The sequence below is a fragment of the Apaloderma vittatum genome, unplaced genomic scaffold (assembly GCF_000703405.1).
Source record: "Apaloderma vittatum isolate BGI_N311 unplaced genomic scaffold, ASM70340v1 scaffold4485, whole genome shotgun sequence".
NCBI lineage: Eukaryota > Metazoa > Chordata > Aves > Trogoniformes > Trogonidae > Apaloderma > Apaloderma vittatum.
The window spans coordinates 15,138-29,570 of NW_009715431.1; the positions used below are offsets into that span (position 1 = coordinate 15,138).

Below are 14,433 nucleotides of genomic sequence, written 5' to 3' on the forward strand. Positions count from 1 at the left end.
TTAGGATGGAAGACCTTTGTCCAATTCAGGTATCTACAAGATTTCACTTCCACCTGCCCCATCCAAAGTTAGAACTGTGTCTGCCTAGAAAGAATCTGTCTGTCCCTGTTTTGAAGAACTTACTTATTTTTTTAATTTTAGTATCAAGTGGTTTCCTAGGGTAGGGAAACGCTTTTGCAGTTGTTCTAGTCCCTGTGCTAGCAAGGATGGATGTCTTTCTGTACCACAAACACACTTTGGTCAGCCTGCTCATTCCTAGAGAGGGATCTATGATGCTGGAAGTGAAGCCAAATTTCCCAAAAGTTCAGAGGCATCTGGTTCAACCCAATCCTGCAGTCTGAAGCCTAGTTAATAGTGCCAGAGCTGAAGAGCTGCTGTTTGCATTTCACCCCAAGATTTACAAATGTAACTGGCTTGGCAATATTCTTATTAGACAGACAGTGGACCTAAGAAAATGACTCACATTCAGCTATGTATTCAGCATACAAACGACGAGTTCATAGCAGAAATCACATGAGTCTTAGCTGTATTCAGTAATTACCTAATAAGCTGATTGCTTATTCATGCTCTCGTCACCTCCCACAGAGGCAGGCAGGTCAGGGTCATAAGCACACACAAAAAAAACCCCCAGCTTGCAGCCAAAGGGCAGCAGGGCCCAGCTCTGCAGCATTGCCAGCTTTGCTGCCAGCAGATCTCTGCAAGAAGCAGCGCTAAGAAGGATGAGCTGCTGAAGTTTCCTACAAGCTCCCTTTTCCGTGACCTATATTGGAAAGGTCATCCTGCACTGGACTTCTTGGACAGTACCACAGGCTTCGGAGAGCAGCCAGTTGGAAGAAGAAGTGGAAAACCTGTCTTGAAAAATAATCACTGGCTAATTGTACGTCACGAGTATCTGAGACTAAGAAAACATATACATGACTTAGGTGTCCTCACTGTACAATTTGGTTCCATCGTGTTACAAAGCATGCTGTCTGATCAAGAAACTTGAAGGGGACAGTTCTGATATCATGTCATATGACAGATTTGGAGATATGGGACAAAGTTATGCAGCTCCTTCCCTCCAGGTACCACACCTGGCCATGCAAGACAGGGCCAGGATGGATCCAAAGGCATCAGCTCGTTGTTCAGGAATGTTATCTCAGTGATGTGACCCCCAGCCGCTCTCCAGCCATTGCTTCTCTCTTGCTTCAGGATCTGTTCCAAGCTGGTTTCTAGGTCTGAGATGCCGCAGGACACAGGGGAAGCGTGTGGTAGGGCTGAACTGGGCAGTCATGGGATTGGTTTTACATGAGATGTGACATGTCTGGGTGTATGAGGCCCTATTATCAGCGCTGACGTCATGGTCCAAATTGCCCCTTTCTCATCCCAGAAAGCATGATGCTCTATGCGTATTGCCTACCATGTGGTCTACCTCCTCTCCCAAAGTAGGCTAGATTTCCACAGAGAAGGGGTTTCTGTATGTAACTCCAGCAATTCACTTTGGGGATCCTATGGGACAGAGTGCCACATAAGCAGAGTATAGTTACCATTTATTACCATAGCAGAATTGTTCCGCTCCTCTCCTAAAAGTTAAAATAAATGGAAAATTCTGCATAACAGTTCGACTCTGAGAGAACCTGACGGGAAATATTCACAGACTGTTACTGACTCAGGATCAAATTTTATTTACCCACAGACTCTCTGTGAAGGCTTCATGTTTTAGCCAAATGGGTATGACTGGTTTTAAGGTTAATATTATGTGCTGAGCATCAAACCACGAGTCAAAACAACAGCCTAATTTTTGAAGCAAAAATCTAGTCGTAATGTTTCTCTATGAAAAAGTTGCTTTAATTTGTTGTAATGCAAGGCCTGTCCCTGCTCTGACTTGATGGGACCAGCTTTGGAGTCTTTGATGTCAGAGGCCTTGAAAGCCCCATTTCACAGATGAGCCAGCTTTGCATAAATAAACAAAGTGACCTCTGAACTGGAGCCTGAGACCTGAGCACACTTCAAAGCCCTGGGGGAGGTGGCGGTGGGGGTACACAACAGGGAATGAAGCGATCAGCATGCATCATTAAGGCAGCCCCCGCTCAACGCTGCCTCGGAACAAGAGGTGTAAATAAAAGGATGGAGGCAAGCGCGGAGGGAGTGAAATGACGGGGAAAGTGATGTAATCCAGTCAGGCTTAAACAATTATAATGAGGCCTTCTCCCATGGATGAATGAAAGAGATTGCTCCGAACTCCAGCTTCAAGAGCTGACTCCCCTGTTCACCCAGGTGCATCGTATTTGCCCACCATATTCGCTTCCCGATGTCCTTCACTGCTGCAGATGTCTAGCGAGTGACAAAACACAAGTTGCTTGCAGGAGGTGGCTCTTAGGTCTTCCTAGGAGTTAAATCAGAATTTGTTCTGCTGAGCCTAATCAGTAAAACTGAGGGGTGGGGGAACACACCATAAACTTTGCCTAGAAAGCGATTTGACTTATCTTTCATCAGTCTTGATGGTGCAGTAAACACACATGAAAATAAGTATAGCCTGAAAAAGCAGGTTTTTGCAGTCTGTCTCAGATAAATTCAGTATTTCCTGTAATACTTGCTGGAATTTAAAAGGAAACACAAGGGAAAGATCATTCTGTACTTTGTTTAAGGGAGTCTCCTGCTATACCAACTGGTTCCTCTAAAGCACAGGTGAATGGTCCATGAGGTATGTATGTAGGCAGGGAGAAACAACTTTGTCACTGGGTTTCTGGGGATTAAGGCACTTGTTTTCCCCAGATCTCCTTAATATGGATTAACACTCCGTGTTTCACCACGGTTTCAACTGGTATTAACCCCCAATGGCCAGGAAAACACATCACAAACACCTAGCTAGAACATGATTTCCATCTGAAAGCTTCCACTGCCAGGATTTTATGGCTCGTCTTGTGATATTTTGGGTGTTTCTGGAGGACCTTGATCCTAGAAAGTGACTACTTCAGAATCTAATTTTTTTGTTGTTGTCAATGAATAACAATTTTTAACATCAATGGTTTTAAAGTAGAACTCCCCAAAAACTTACCCTAAAAGCTTGGGAAAACAAAGGAATAAAACACTAATTTTTGAGAACTTGTGATTTTTCATTTTGCTTTGTGAGGTCTAAATTATGGCTTCAGGATCCTTCATGACCCATAGATGAACCCCAAGGCTGATTTGAAATCATGAATAAGATTAAGATGCAACGTCTTCATCTTGACAAATTCTGACTTTCTTCCCATCGTTGAGGTCTAATTTAGCAAGCCTCCTCTCTGAGCACTCCTTTCTGCTATACAGACAGACAGGACAAAACTCCAACAAACACATCCCACTAATGTGAACCTGGTGTAAATGTCCTGATACTATTTTGAGTGTTTTTCATAGTTTCTCCATCAACCCTTCATCTCATGCTCACCTTTTCTTAACCTGCTTACTATATTAAGTGCCACCTACTGCATTAACAGTGCTGACAGTATGAAAACACAATGTATTTAGAATTTATTTGGAAGGGCACAGTGAAAGCAAAGGGAACAGGAATATTTCGAGCGAAGAAAAAAGATCTCATGGAAGAAACCCCTCCTCTCGGGCCCAGCCAAACAACACCCCTCGAGATAAAGAAGAAACCCACTCAGAGGGGCACATAGCCAAGGAACACACTACTTTTCTCAAAAAAAAACCCACAAAGAAAAACCAAACCAAAAACCAAACCAAAAACCCAACAGAAACTCAAAGGTTACTGGCAGAGAATTTGTCTCTGTAACGGGCACTGAAGACTTTACTGCGTACTGCCTTTGACTCCAGTTGGGCCAAAAATAACCAGAGGTATTGATACTGGAATTTCCTGAAAATAAAAATAAAAAAGAGTTTGTGTTAGTGGCTTTTTTTGGTATTTTAAGCTCTGGCCATTTTCATGAGAATTTCCATGCAAAATTTGTCATGGATTTCACTTCAGCCCCGGCACTGGGAATTTCTTTGTAAGCAAGATACTTTGCAGAAGAAGCCTCACCTGCCTCGTGAAACACTGCAGAGGCTCTGCAGCCTGCAGACCAAAGCCTTGACTGGGAGTGAAGAAAAAAGTCTTCTGTCCCTAGCTATATCAGTAACTCACATTTTTAAGTTTTGATGATGTACACGGCCACCTTATTGCCCATAGATGGCAAAACTCTTAACTGATTATTGCTGCATCCCACATCTCAACACACAGGTGAACATGTATCAGAAGCAACTGCTTTAAGAACAGAGAAGGCTTAATGCCCTTCCACGGAATGAAAGAAGGAGGGACTATAGAGTAGCACAGACATAGTAGAACCAGTTTATTTCTTGAACTGGTACCAACTGCTAAAGTTTAAGGCTGGGTCGGCCACTAAACTTTGACAGATGCTCTCTGTAATCCCCCTAGCACCCTCCCAGGGGAGGATAACAGGGGAAACAAGGAGAGAGACTATGAGGTTGAAAAAAACCTTGAGCCAGTTTAATAAAAAAAAAGGAATAATACTAACACTAACAATTAAGATATTATACTATATACAGATACTACACAAGTATGCAAATATATTCAAAGATGGAACTCATTCTTTTCAGACGACAACAAGGTCCTGAGCAGAAAAAAAAGTCACAACTGGACTCAGCAGACAGGAGTGTCCAAGTCCAGAGTCCTGATGACAGTCCAAAAAAACCCCAGAAAAGGAGCTGTGCCACTCCCATGCGGAGAGGCAGGGGAAGATAACCTGTCCTGATGAACAGTGCTCCTCTGCAGGGTGGAGACAGGAACAACAGGAGCACAGGGAGAGATGATAAAGAGCCGATGGCTCTTCCAGCACAGCAGGCACAAAAGGTCCTAGGGCTCTTCTTAGGGGCCCTTTATATACTGAGCACCATGGCAGAGAATACCGTGATTGGTCCATTTAGGTCACCTGACCCATCCTCTCCTCCCCCATTCTGATCGCCACAAGGTCCAGGCAGCCCCAGAAAACTTTTACCCTGGGGCTCTCAAACCAGAGCGCTAATTTAACTCCAACAGCACAGGCAAACCAGTCCTCTGTGGGCTGCTAAAACCAGAGTTTTAGCAACCCACAGAGAATCTAGCACTGCTGTGCATAAGCTGCTACCAGCCCCTGAGCTAACTCTTTTACCACCAATTCCTTCTTAATACTGCAATCTCTGCTGAGAGTCCAATATATACATATCCCTCCTGTGCTTCTGCAGACCACTAAAGAATGCTGTGGTTTATTGTTTGGGCTTGATTAAAAAACTTTGGTATGGAAAGAATTCACATATTTCCTTAGAGAAGTAAATATATCAGGTGGAGAAATGGAACTTCAGAAAAGTGGGTTATTTTAAGTGTATTAATGGATTAATACGCAAATAATGAGATAGAAAATGAGATTATTTAAATTGAACATATGTGAAAGCTTCCCAAAAGGGGCATCTGCTAGACTATAGAATAGTCACCAGTAGAAGAGAAAGAAGTTCTATTCCATAGAATCATAGAACCATCAAATCATTTAGGTTGGAAAAGACCATGACGTACAACAGTTAACCTAGCGATGGCAAGTCCCACTAAACCATGTCCCTAAGCACCACACCTACACCTCTTTTACATACCTCCAGGGATGGTGACTCCACCAGTTCCCTGGGCAGCCTATTCCAATGCTTCACAACCCTTCCAGTGAGGAAATTTTTCTCAGCATCCAATATAAACCTCCACTGGTGTAATTTGATGCTATTTCAATACCTGAAGGGAACCTACAGGATGCCTGAGGAGGGACTTTTTACAGAAGTGTCCACCAGCAGGACAAGGGGAAATGGATTTAAGTTAAAGGAAAACAGATTTAGACTGGATTTTAGGAAAAAAAGTCTTCAGTACAAAGGTGGCAAGATTCTGGAATAAGTTGTCCAGAGAAGTTGTGGATGTCCCCTCCCTTGAGGTGTTCAAGGCCAGGTTGGATAAGGCCTTGAGTAACCTGGTCTAGTTGAGAGGCATCCCTACCCATGGCAGGGAGGTTGGATTAAATGATCTCTAAGGTCCCTTCCAACGTAGGCCATTCTATGATTCTACGATTTCCTCCTGTCCTATCACTTGTTACTTGGAAGAAGAGACCAACACCCACCTTGCTAGAACCTCCTTTCAAGTAGTTGTATAAATAAGGTCTCCGCTCAGCCTCCTGTTCTCCAGGTTAAACAACCCCAGTTCCCTCAGCCACTCCTCATGAGACCTGTTCTCAAGTCCCTTCACCAGTTCCATTGACCCCTTCTGGACACGCTCCAGCACCTCAATGTCTTTATTGTCATGAGGGCCCCAAAACTTAATGCAGGATTTGTGTGACCTCACCAGTGTCAAGTACATGGGGACAATCAGTGCCCTGGTCCTGCTGTATTTCTGATATAGGCCAGGATGTCATTGGTCTTTTTGGCCACCTGGATACACTGCTGACTCATCTTCAGCCACCTGTGGACCAACACCTCCAGGTCCTTTTCCACCAGGCAGCGTTCTAGCCTCAGTCTTGGAAACACTTAAAATTATAGTGGTCTAACAATGGCTGAACTAGAGACTTTACAAATCCATTTGTCAAAGTTGGCTCGTCTAGTTCCCAAAGAGAGCTTCAGTGACTCCCTCACTGTTACTGTGAGTATGGTATGACCAATAAGAATGAAAAAAAAAATAGAAAAGGATGTTCATGACAAAGGAGTCCTTGAAGACCACGTCTATATCTATACAGAGGAACTTTGGAGCTCTTCTGAGTCCATGAAGGATGAGACCTGGGCATACCATGTTCATCTCTCTCTCCTCCCCTTCTTTGTCCCCATGATTCTGTATCTGGTTCAAATTTACACTTATTTTCCAACTCTTTCTCTACCACCTTCACCAAGCACTTCCCATAAATTTGTGGAGGAAGAAGCCTTCCTGATGGTTTAGTTCTTTCCTTGCTCCTTGTGGTCTGTTGCTACCCACAGAGCTCACAAAGCCATCTGAGACACTTTCTCAGTCATAGCACATCTGCACTTAGGGATGCTCCAGCTCCTGCTGTAACCACACAAAGAACCACAAGGAGAAATGATTGGAGATTTTCACTGAACCACTGCAATTCCTTCGCCTACCATTACAGCAATTACATTACAAAGGCCTTCCGCCATGCCGACTGCTCTAGACACCAGGACCTCCCGCCTGCCTTCAGGTCCCCATTCCATAGGGGGCAAGAAAACAATTATTCCTCCTTTTTTGTTGTTGTTGAGGTTACTTTTTTTATCAGCATGCTCCAGCACACACAGACAGCAGCCCTGAGAGCTCTGCACCACAGGCACCAGTCTGCGGTTATATTCTTGATCTCCTACTGGAGACGATGAAAGGGTGAAGAAATCAGAGAACAAGACAAGTGGTTAGGCTTCTGCCTTGTCACTAGCACTTTCTGAGCATGAAATAGCAGCACCAAAAAAGACAGCAATTTACCAATCAACTGTTCCAGACCTTGAACAATATTTTTCGGTTGTTACTTGTACGATGATAGCATCACAGATTTCTTAGAGATGGGTTCCCAGTACACTATACATTGTTCACATACAGCATGAAAGACAGACTCAGCCTAAAGAGTTTAAAGTCTGGGTAGTGCAGGCATAGACTGAATGTCACATGTACTAAGATTCCTCAAGAAACACATTTTTTATCCTCCACCCACTTTTGGCCTGGTGTGTTAATGAAGGGGGTCTTGTACTTTCATAGAGTTGAGGTGCAAAGCTTTGTAACAATTATCAGTCTATCTGTATTTATAATAATTCTACTGCATTTATAACAATTTTACTGCATTTATTATTCATAATAATAAATCATTACTTATTTACTATAGGTTTATATATATTGGGAATAATTATGTGCTTTTAATTGTAATTTTAATTTTAAAAGTTGAAATAGTCCTTACTTTTGAAACCTAACTCTAACGCCCAAATTAGGAGTGAGAAGGAAAAGAAGGTTAGGTTGACATCTACCTCTTTTCCCTGACTGCAAAACAGATGATGGGGGGCGCTCGGCCACACGCAGTGGGTGCCAAAAGCGAGGTGGTATGAACACTCCACCCAAGAACACAGGCCAAAATTCCATCTTCAACAATCCTAAATTGCTTAGGGTTGGGGGAGGGAGGCATGCCACTGAAAGGACTAATGCAAGGTTAATGATAAGAAGAAGATTACAGCAGAGCCAAGGATAAACTGATAAGACCTGGTGCTCAGCCTTCTATTTTAACCACTACACAGCTGCTGTTCCCCGCAAAGTTACACCTCTATGACTCCCCTTCCTAGTAGCACTTATCAATGTTTATTATTTCCTTCACCAAGATGTATAGGTACACTATTAATACATGTTCTATCTCCCCTAACATTCAGATGGTCAGAATAGCCACCACAAAGAAATTTCCAGAGGAGTTGGAAGGAAAGGGAGGTCATATATGTCAGTGACTGAGTACATGAATTATTTCCGGATGGCATTTATAATCAAACAAAACTAATCAATCGTACAATCCCATCCCTTCCAAACAGAGTTAATCCCTTGGTGTGGAATTACCCAATCCATCACGATGAACTGGATATCGCAATAGAGGACTTTACAGACAGGAATGTGGATCCAGCTGTTTCTTCAACACCAGTATAAAAATTATTGAAACATTCTTTATGGACTTATATATTTCATGGTCTTCTCGCAGAAAAGTAAAAATATCTCCTGTTTAAGAAAATGAAACATCCTGTGTGTGTGACAGTTACCAAATGAAGCAAACTCTCAGAGGGGAGTGCTGCTTAACAACTTCAGTGGGAAAATTGAGCCCCATGTGTGTTTGCTTGAGGCAAAAAACCACACCTCATCAAGATCCATCATTAGCCTATCACATTTTAACTTTGATTTCAAGAAATAACAGCAGCTATAAGTAGTAAAAGTGGTAAGAAATCAACAGAGGATGACAGTTTTTAGCTGGACATTAGAGATCATATAAAAATCTCAGTGTCTAAGATGTTAGTTATATCCGGTAAGGAACAAAACAGGAATCCTTCCTCTCACATTTAAGCACTAAAGAGAATTATTTCCAAAAACAGTCCATAAACATGAATTTTAAAAAACCATGTCATTTGCATCTGTCAGTCCCTCAACAGCCAAGAACCTATGACTATATAGTCAAATATCTTTTCATAAATTTACTTTCTAAAGGACAAGTAAAGCACTAAGAAAATATAGAAAAGGCATTTGAAAGGCTAGAGAGGAAAAACAAATTTTAGCTTACTGGATTTTTTAAACTTAGATTTACCTTTTATTAACAAAGTGATATGCAGTAGAGTAACAGAAATATGGCAGTGGTATAGTCTCTCTGACCACTCTACATTACAACATGACAGGAAGCTAAAGAAATTGAAATTTTGGGGGTCCAGTCGTGAAAGAAAGTAGCTTCAGTGACTGATGATGTCTAGCCTTTCAACATTGCCCCCACACGTTGTTAAATACATAATTTTATTAGTGAAGTGCCATACATCATCTACAATATAATATTCAATGAGTGATACACATATCTCTGGGTCATTGTGAGACTAATAATAAACTGGGTTAAGTAGCAAAATGTTACCACTTTCACAATTCTGTCCAGGAACAACTCTGGACAAGTGGCAATTTTGTTGGCTCCCAAAACAAATGGAATACTTGGCACCCTACCTAACGTGAGGATTACAGTATATTACATGGGATAATATAGGCCTATGTCTCACCAAAATTAAACCTAACCTAATTTCTTGCAGTAAATTATAGCTTTCCATGTGGGGTAAAACACAAATTGTAAAAATGGTTGCTCTACAATTAACTCTATAATCCCAATGCTATCATTACAAATTTCTAAAACATACTTCAAAACAATGACTAGTGTAGTACAGTCATTCCTGTGGGGTGGAATTAAATTCCCTTGGTTTTTTTGCAGTTTTTTGTTTTGTTTTGTTTTTTATGTTTTGTAATGCCTGCCTTAGCACATGATCAGCAGTTTATGAGAATAATCAGCACAGGGCCAGAAAAAAACAAAGACAGAAGCTACCTAAGAAAACACACAAACCCCAAGATTATTTTAGGCAGAATTCAATAGCTTTTGTGTGCTCAGTGGCAGGGTTACTGCTCTTCCCAATGCTCAGAACCCTCTACAGTCCGAAATGTGAACGCACTTTACACCTTGAGCCTCTTTTAAAGGCTTCACTGAGATGAAGACAGAGTGACAGAGTCTGCCTGAGCAATATTATTTTGCAGATAGGGAGCAAAGGCACGGAGACCATACAAACGCACTGGGAAGACAGATTTAGGCTTCAATTTGAATTCAGGTCTTGTCAATGTACCAAAGCTGGCTAACACCTAAGCAGAGTTAGCTCTCGCCTAAGACCTTGCCTAGACAATCCATAAACAACTTTTTCTGAGAAGTATTACATCTTCTTTGATATTTAGAAGCTAAAGCAGGTGTAGTTTATTAGCTTTCTATGGGAGTTACCCCATAGGGACTGCTCTTGGAGTGCACTGGAAGCCACAGTGTGCACCAAGGGCGCAAATGGGAACATTTAAGTCCTCTATTCAAAATGCAGAGAATAGATCTCAATATTATCTGCAGAGGAAAATATTTATTCCTTTTTTATTAAACAGTGCTTTCTCCAAAATCTCTAAATACTTACTGTAATAAGCGCTGCAGTTACACACCTTATTTTTTTACTGTGATATTGTATACTATTATTAACATACTCATATGAATATTGCACACTGAATGTATCCCACACGTTGTTGGCTATTTTAAACAACAGATGTGAGAGGGATTTAAATGCCAATTTTAAAACGGTGCAGTCGATTAAAATCCTGTGAGCCATTCATACATTGCCAGATATTCTACTCACATGTATTCCTCTGATGTAAAATACTTCAGGGAATACTGCAGACCCTGGCAAATGGTTTAGAATGATGATAACCGATGTTGGAGATGCCACACAGACAACAGGACATGTTATCCGGTTACATCTGTGTGTAAAATGCTTTGAGATTTTTTGATGGAAGGAGTTACGAATGTGAGAGGCTGAGATGCTACATTTATGTCCCTCTAAATCATGCTTAGAGATAACAAGCAGTTAGAGCCCCATCAGTGCAAAACCAAGCACTTTTACGAATGCATTTCATTGCATCCATGTGCTGTTATCCTCTCGGGTAATTATGACATGTGAGTGAACCTTGAAAAATTGCGGCAGATCAGCTTAAAAGGAGAACTCCACTGCCAAAACGCATCCAAATCTTGAAAAGATAAACCTTGTGAGAATAGCCCGTGCACAGTCAGCCTGCAGCGCTCTCAGGGCTTACTCTTCGTCTCTTCTAACATCGGGGAAACCCCTGTCCGTGCCACAAATCTGACTGACTTCAACTTCTGCATCTGTAACCTCACAAATCCCACGTGCCCAAAACTCCCACGCTCTGGAGCAGAGGCCTTGCCTGACAGATTACATGCAAATGTTACAAATACATCACAGGTTATAGGGGAGGAATGTTCACAGTGCTCCAGATGCGATCGGAAAAAAAAAAAAGCTTCAGCAAGATCCCCCTTGGTAAAGTCCCCATGGTAATACAGCCTGAATGAGGAACTCTGTCGTGTGAAAACATTCCTAATAATTCCTCCTGTTTTCATTAATAATATTAAATTTCCTGCCTCTGGGGTGTCTTTTTGTTTTAACAAGCACAGCTTTTTGTCTCGTCTTCTGAAAGACTGCACCACTGTAGTCTATTATTACTATTTATGTTGAAGTCGTTTAAATGGGCCAGGCCTCCATATCCAAAATCAGCAATTTGCAAGCCATAATCTCATACCAGTCAGATTAATGTGACACCTGAGATGTGCTTTCTCCCAAGATATGGGAGTCTGACTGGCTGAAAGTGTGAGAAATGGATGAAAAAATACTCTTTCTGCTTCAGAAACATATATGCAGTTCACTCTGCGGTGCTCATAAGTGACCTTCGGTTATTTTTTCCTTGACAAACAAATAAATAAAAATGAATTAAATTGTAACTGGTCAATGATTTGAAATCACTAGAAAAAGAATAAGGGAATTGTTCTCTTATTATTTGAAATACTTCATTCCATGCCAGAAAAAAATTAGGGGTGGATAAATTATCTGGTCTACAAGTTTCTCTGGCATATTATTTTACTCATGTCTTTCTTCTTCCTCTGCAGGGGGTGCTTGTGGTCATATTGTTCTTTTATTTATGGCTCACAGCCTTTTCAGTGGCAGCGCACACACCAAAGCACAGACACAGAGCGGGACTGCAAATTCCTTGCGAGGTAACCAAGAAGAGGAAAAATGTCCCAGACCATTCCCATATTTTACAGGAATGGCAGTTAAACACAAAACTGTACCTTTAAAAAAGCAATATCAAGATTTGTGTATTTATGAGCTTTATATACAAGACCTGGTTCCGTATTTGAGCCTGACTGGTTCTTCTGAAATTCTCTCCTGAAACAGTGCTCATAGTACCCAGCTGATGCGTTCCCCTCGTCATTTCGCTCGATGGTGACTTGCTTCCACATTGAAGTGGTTGCTCCCAGGACTGCTCTCTGGCTCAGCTTTCAAGATGATTTCTCTGACAAGCTGGCAGCCATAAAATAATTCATTCCAGAGGCTGAGAGAATCACCCGCAGCATATACTGCGCGTATCGTCTGGCAGCAGTACAGAGGCCCACGCAATGGGAAGCCTGGGGTAAACCCTGCGCCGGGACGAATGAACACTGGGGGGAGGAGGAAAGGCTTTGGTAATTCGACCAGGAATAAAGGCAGCATCATGGCAGTGGGATGGGAGGAATGCTGGAGAGGGGTTGCTCCAGAGAAGACTCCCTGAAAGGAGGAAGAAGCCACCAAGGAAAGGAATATTTTCAATAAATCTGGGATTTCCAAGACAAGAAGCAAAACTCTGGGATGAACCCTGCAATGTGGCGCACGTTTTCAACCTGTGGTTTGCTTATCCATGATCCTGATCTAGCTGAAGGTGTTGCTGCTCACTGCAGGGGTGTTGGACTAGATGACCACTGAAGGTCCCTTCCATCCTCAAACTTTCAATGACTCTTTGACTGCTTCTGAAGGCTCAGGGAAGATAACGGAGGAGGACAAACCAAACAGCAGTAGCTATGCTTTGGCAATGATTTGATATGATTTTGCTTGTATTTCTGCTGGAAGTCCCAGGGATCCACAAGCTGAAAGAAAAAAATCTTTATGCTAAACAATATGGAGCTGGAAGTCTTATAACTATGAAACTGTCTCATTCCTGTTCAAAAGAAAGAAGGTGAACTCAGAACCTAGCAAGAGCACGGGGGTTTGGATCATATCTGTGGCTGGGGTTTCTATAAGAAAAAATAGGCTCGAGATATTACATCTCTCTACTAAGGTCACTGGGACTCTGAGCGCTCAAGGCAATCAGGACTTTCCTGTATCAGCATGGCATGTAATGAGCTGGCCCAATATCTCACCGAATAATCACAAGCCTCTTGCAAGGATGTGATTACACATCCCCATGTGCTTCCAAACCAATCACATCTGGGTAGAGATTAGTCACTGCTTTTACAGTAAACTCCTGGAATAAGATCAGCTGTCTGATGCATTTGTGAGGGCTAGAGACCCCACTACCTATATAGCACCCTGTCAGTACACCAGACTGTAATATGACGTTCAGTCACAAAGCTCCATGCTGAAACCTCTCCATTGAATTGCCAGGGTGAAATTGGAAGAAATTAGGATTAAGTTTTAAATGAAGCTGAAAATTGCTTCTATTTTATTTCTAAGTTACGTGTTGCTCATGTGACTGTATATTCTAAATGAAAACTGGAAACTACCCAGAAACTGAGGTGTGGCATTAATTCTGTATAAAGCAGAGCAGAAGGCAGCGATCTCCTTTCTATAGCATGAGTGGTTAGTTGGCACCTAGCACTCTTAAGAAGATTAAATATCAGCTTAATCTCAGAAGCCTTCTACTCTGGCTATAAAAATGCTACAACTGCTATAATACTAGAACTGATTGTGAGAATTCGTGTTTGGCTTGGATTGATACCACTGCTACTTTATTCCAGTAGTGCAGTGGGTCTTATGTGTTATCTCCCGCAGGCAAGAAGGGTTAATTACCCTTCAGTAATTCAGTACAATATTTGTGGGTTTGCTTGCTCAATAGAAAAATTACGTTGTTTTTTAGTTTGTAGACAACAGGTTAACCTTATCAGAAAAAAAAAAAACCAAACCTCTGAAAGCAGAGGGTTTTTTCCATTAACGTTCCTTAAAAATGAAAAGCATAAAAAGGTGAAAATGTTTAGTCACTGGTTTAAAAAAAATGGTTAAAAGCTAATCTGGAGGCAGCAGAGCTGGGGAACGCATACTCATCTCCATAGGCAAACACACCATATGGCTGGTGTGCAGGGGACATCTCTC

The 14,433-nt window shown here is 41.8% G+C and overlaps 1 protein-coding gene across 1 annotated transcript in view; it reads right to left on the reverse strand.

The window, feature by feature from the left end:
- Nucleotides 1–14,433, reverse strand: part of FGFRL1 (fibroblast growth factor receptor-like 1) — a gene marked incomplete at its 5' end in the record, with an annotated part of 178,907 nt that overhangs the window by 15,137 nt on the left and 149,337 nt on the right. The window lies entirely within an intron of this gene.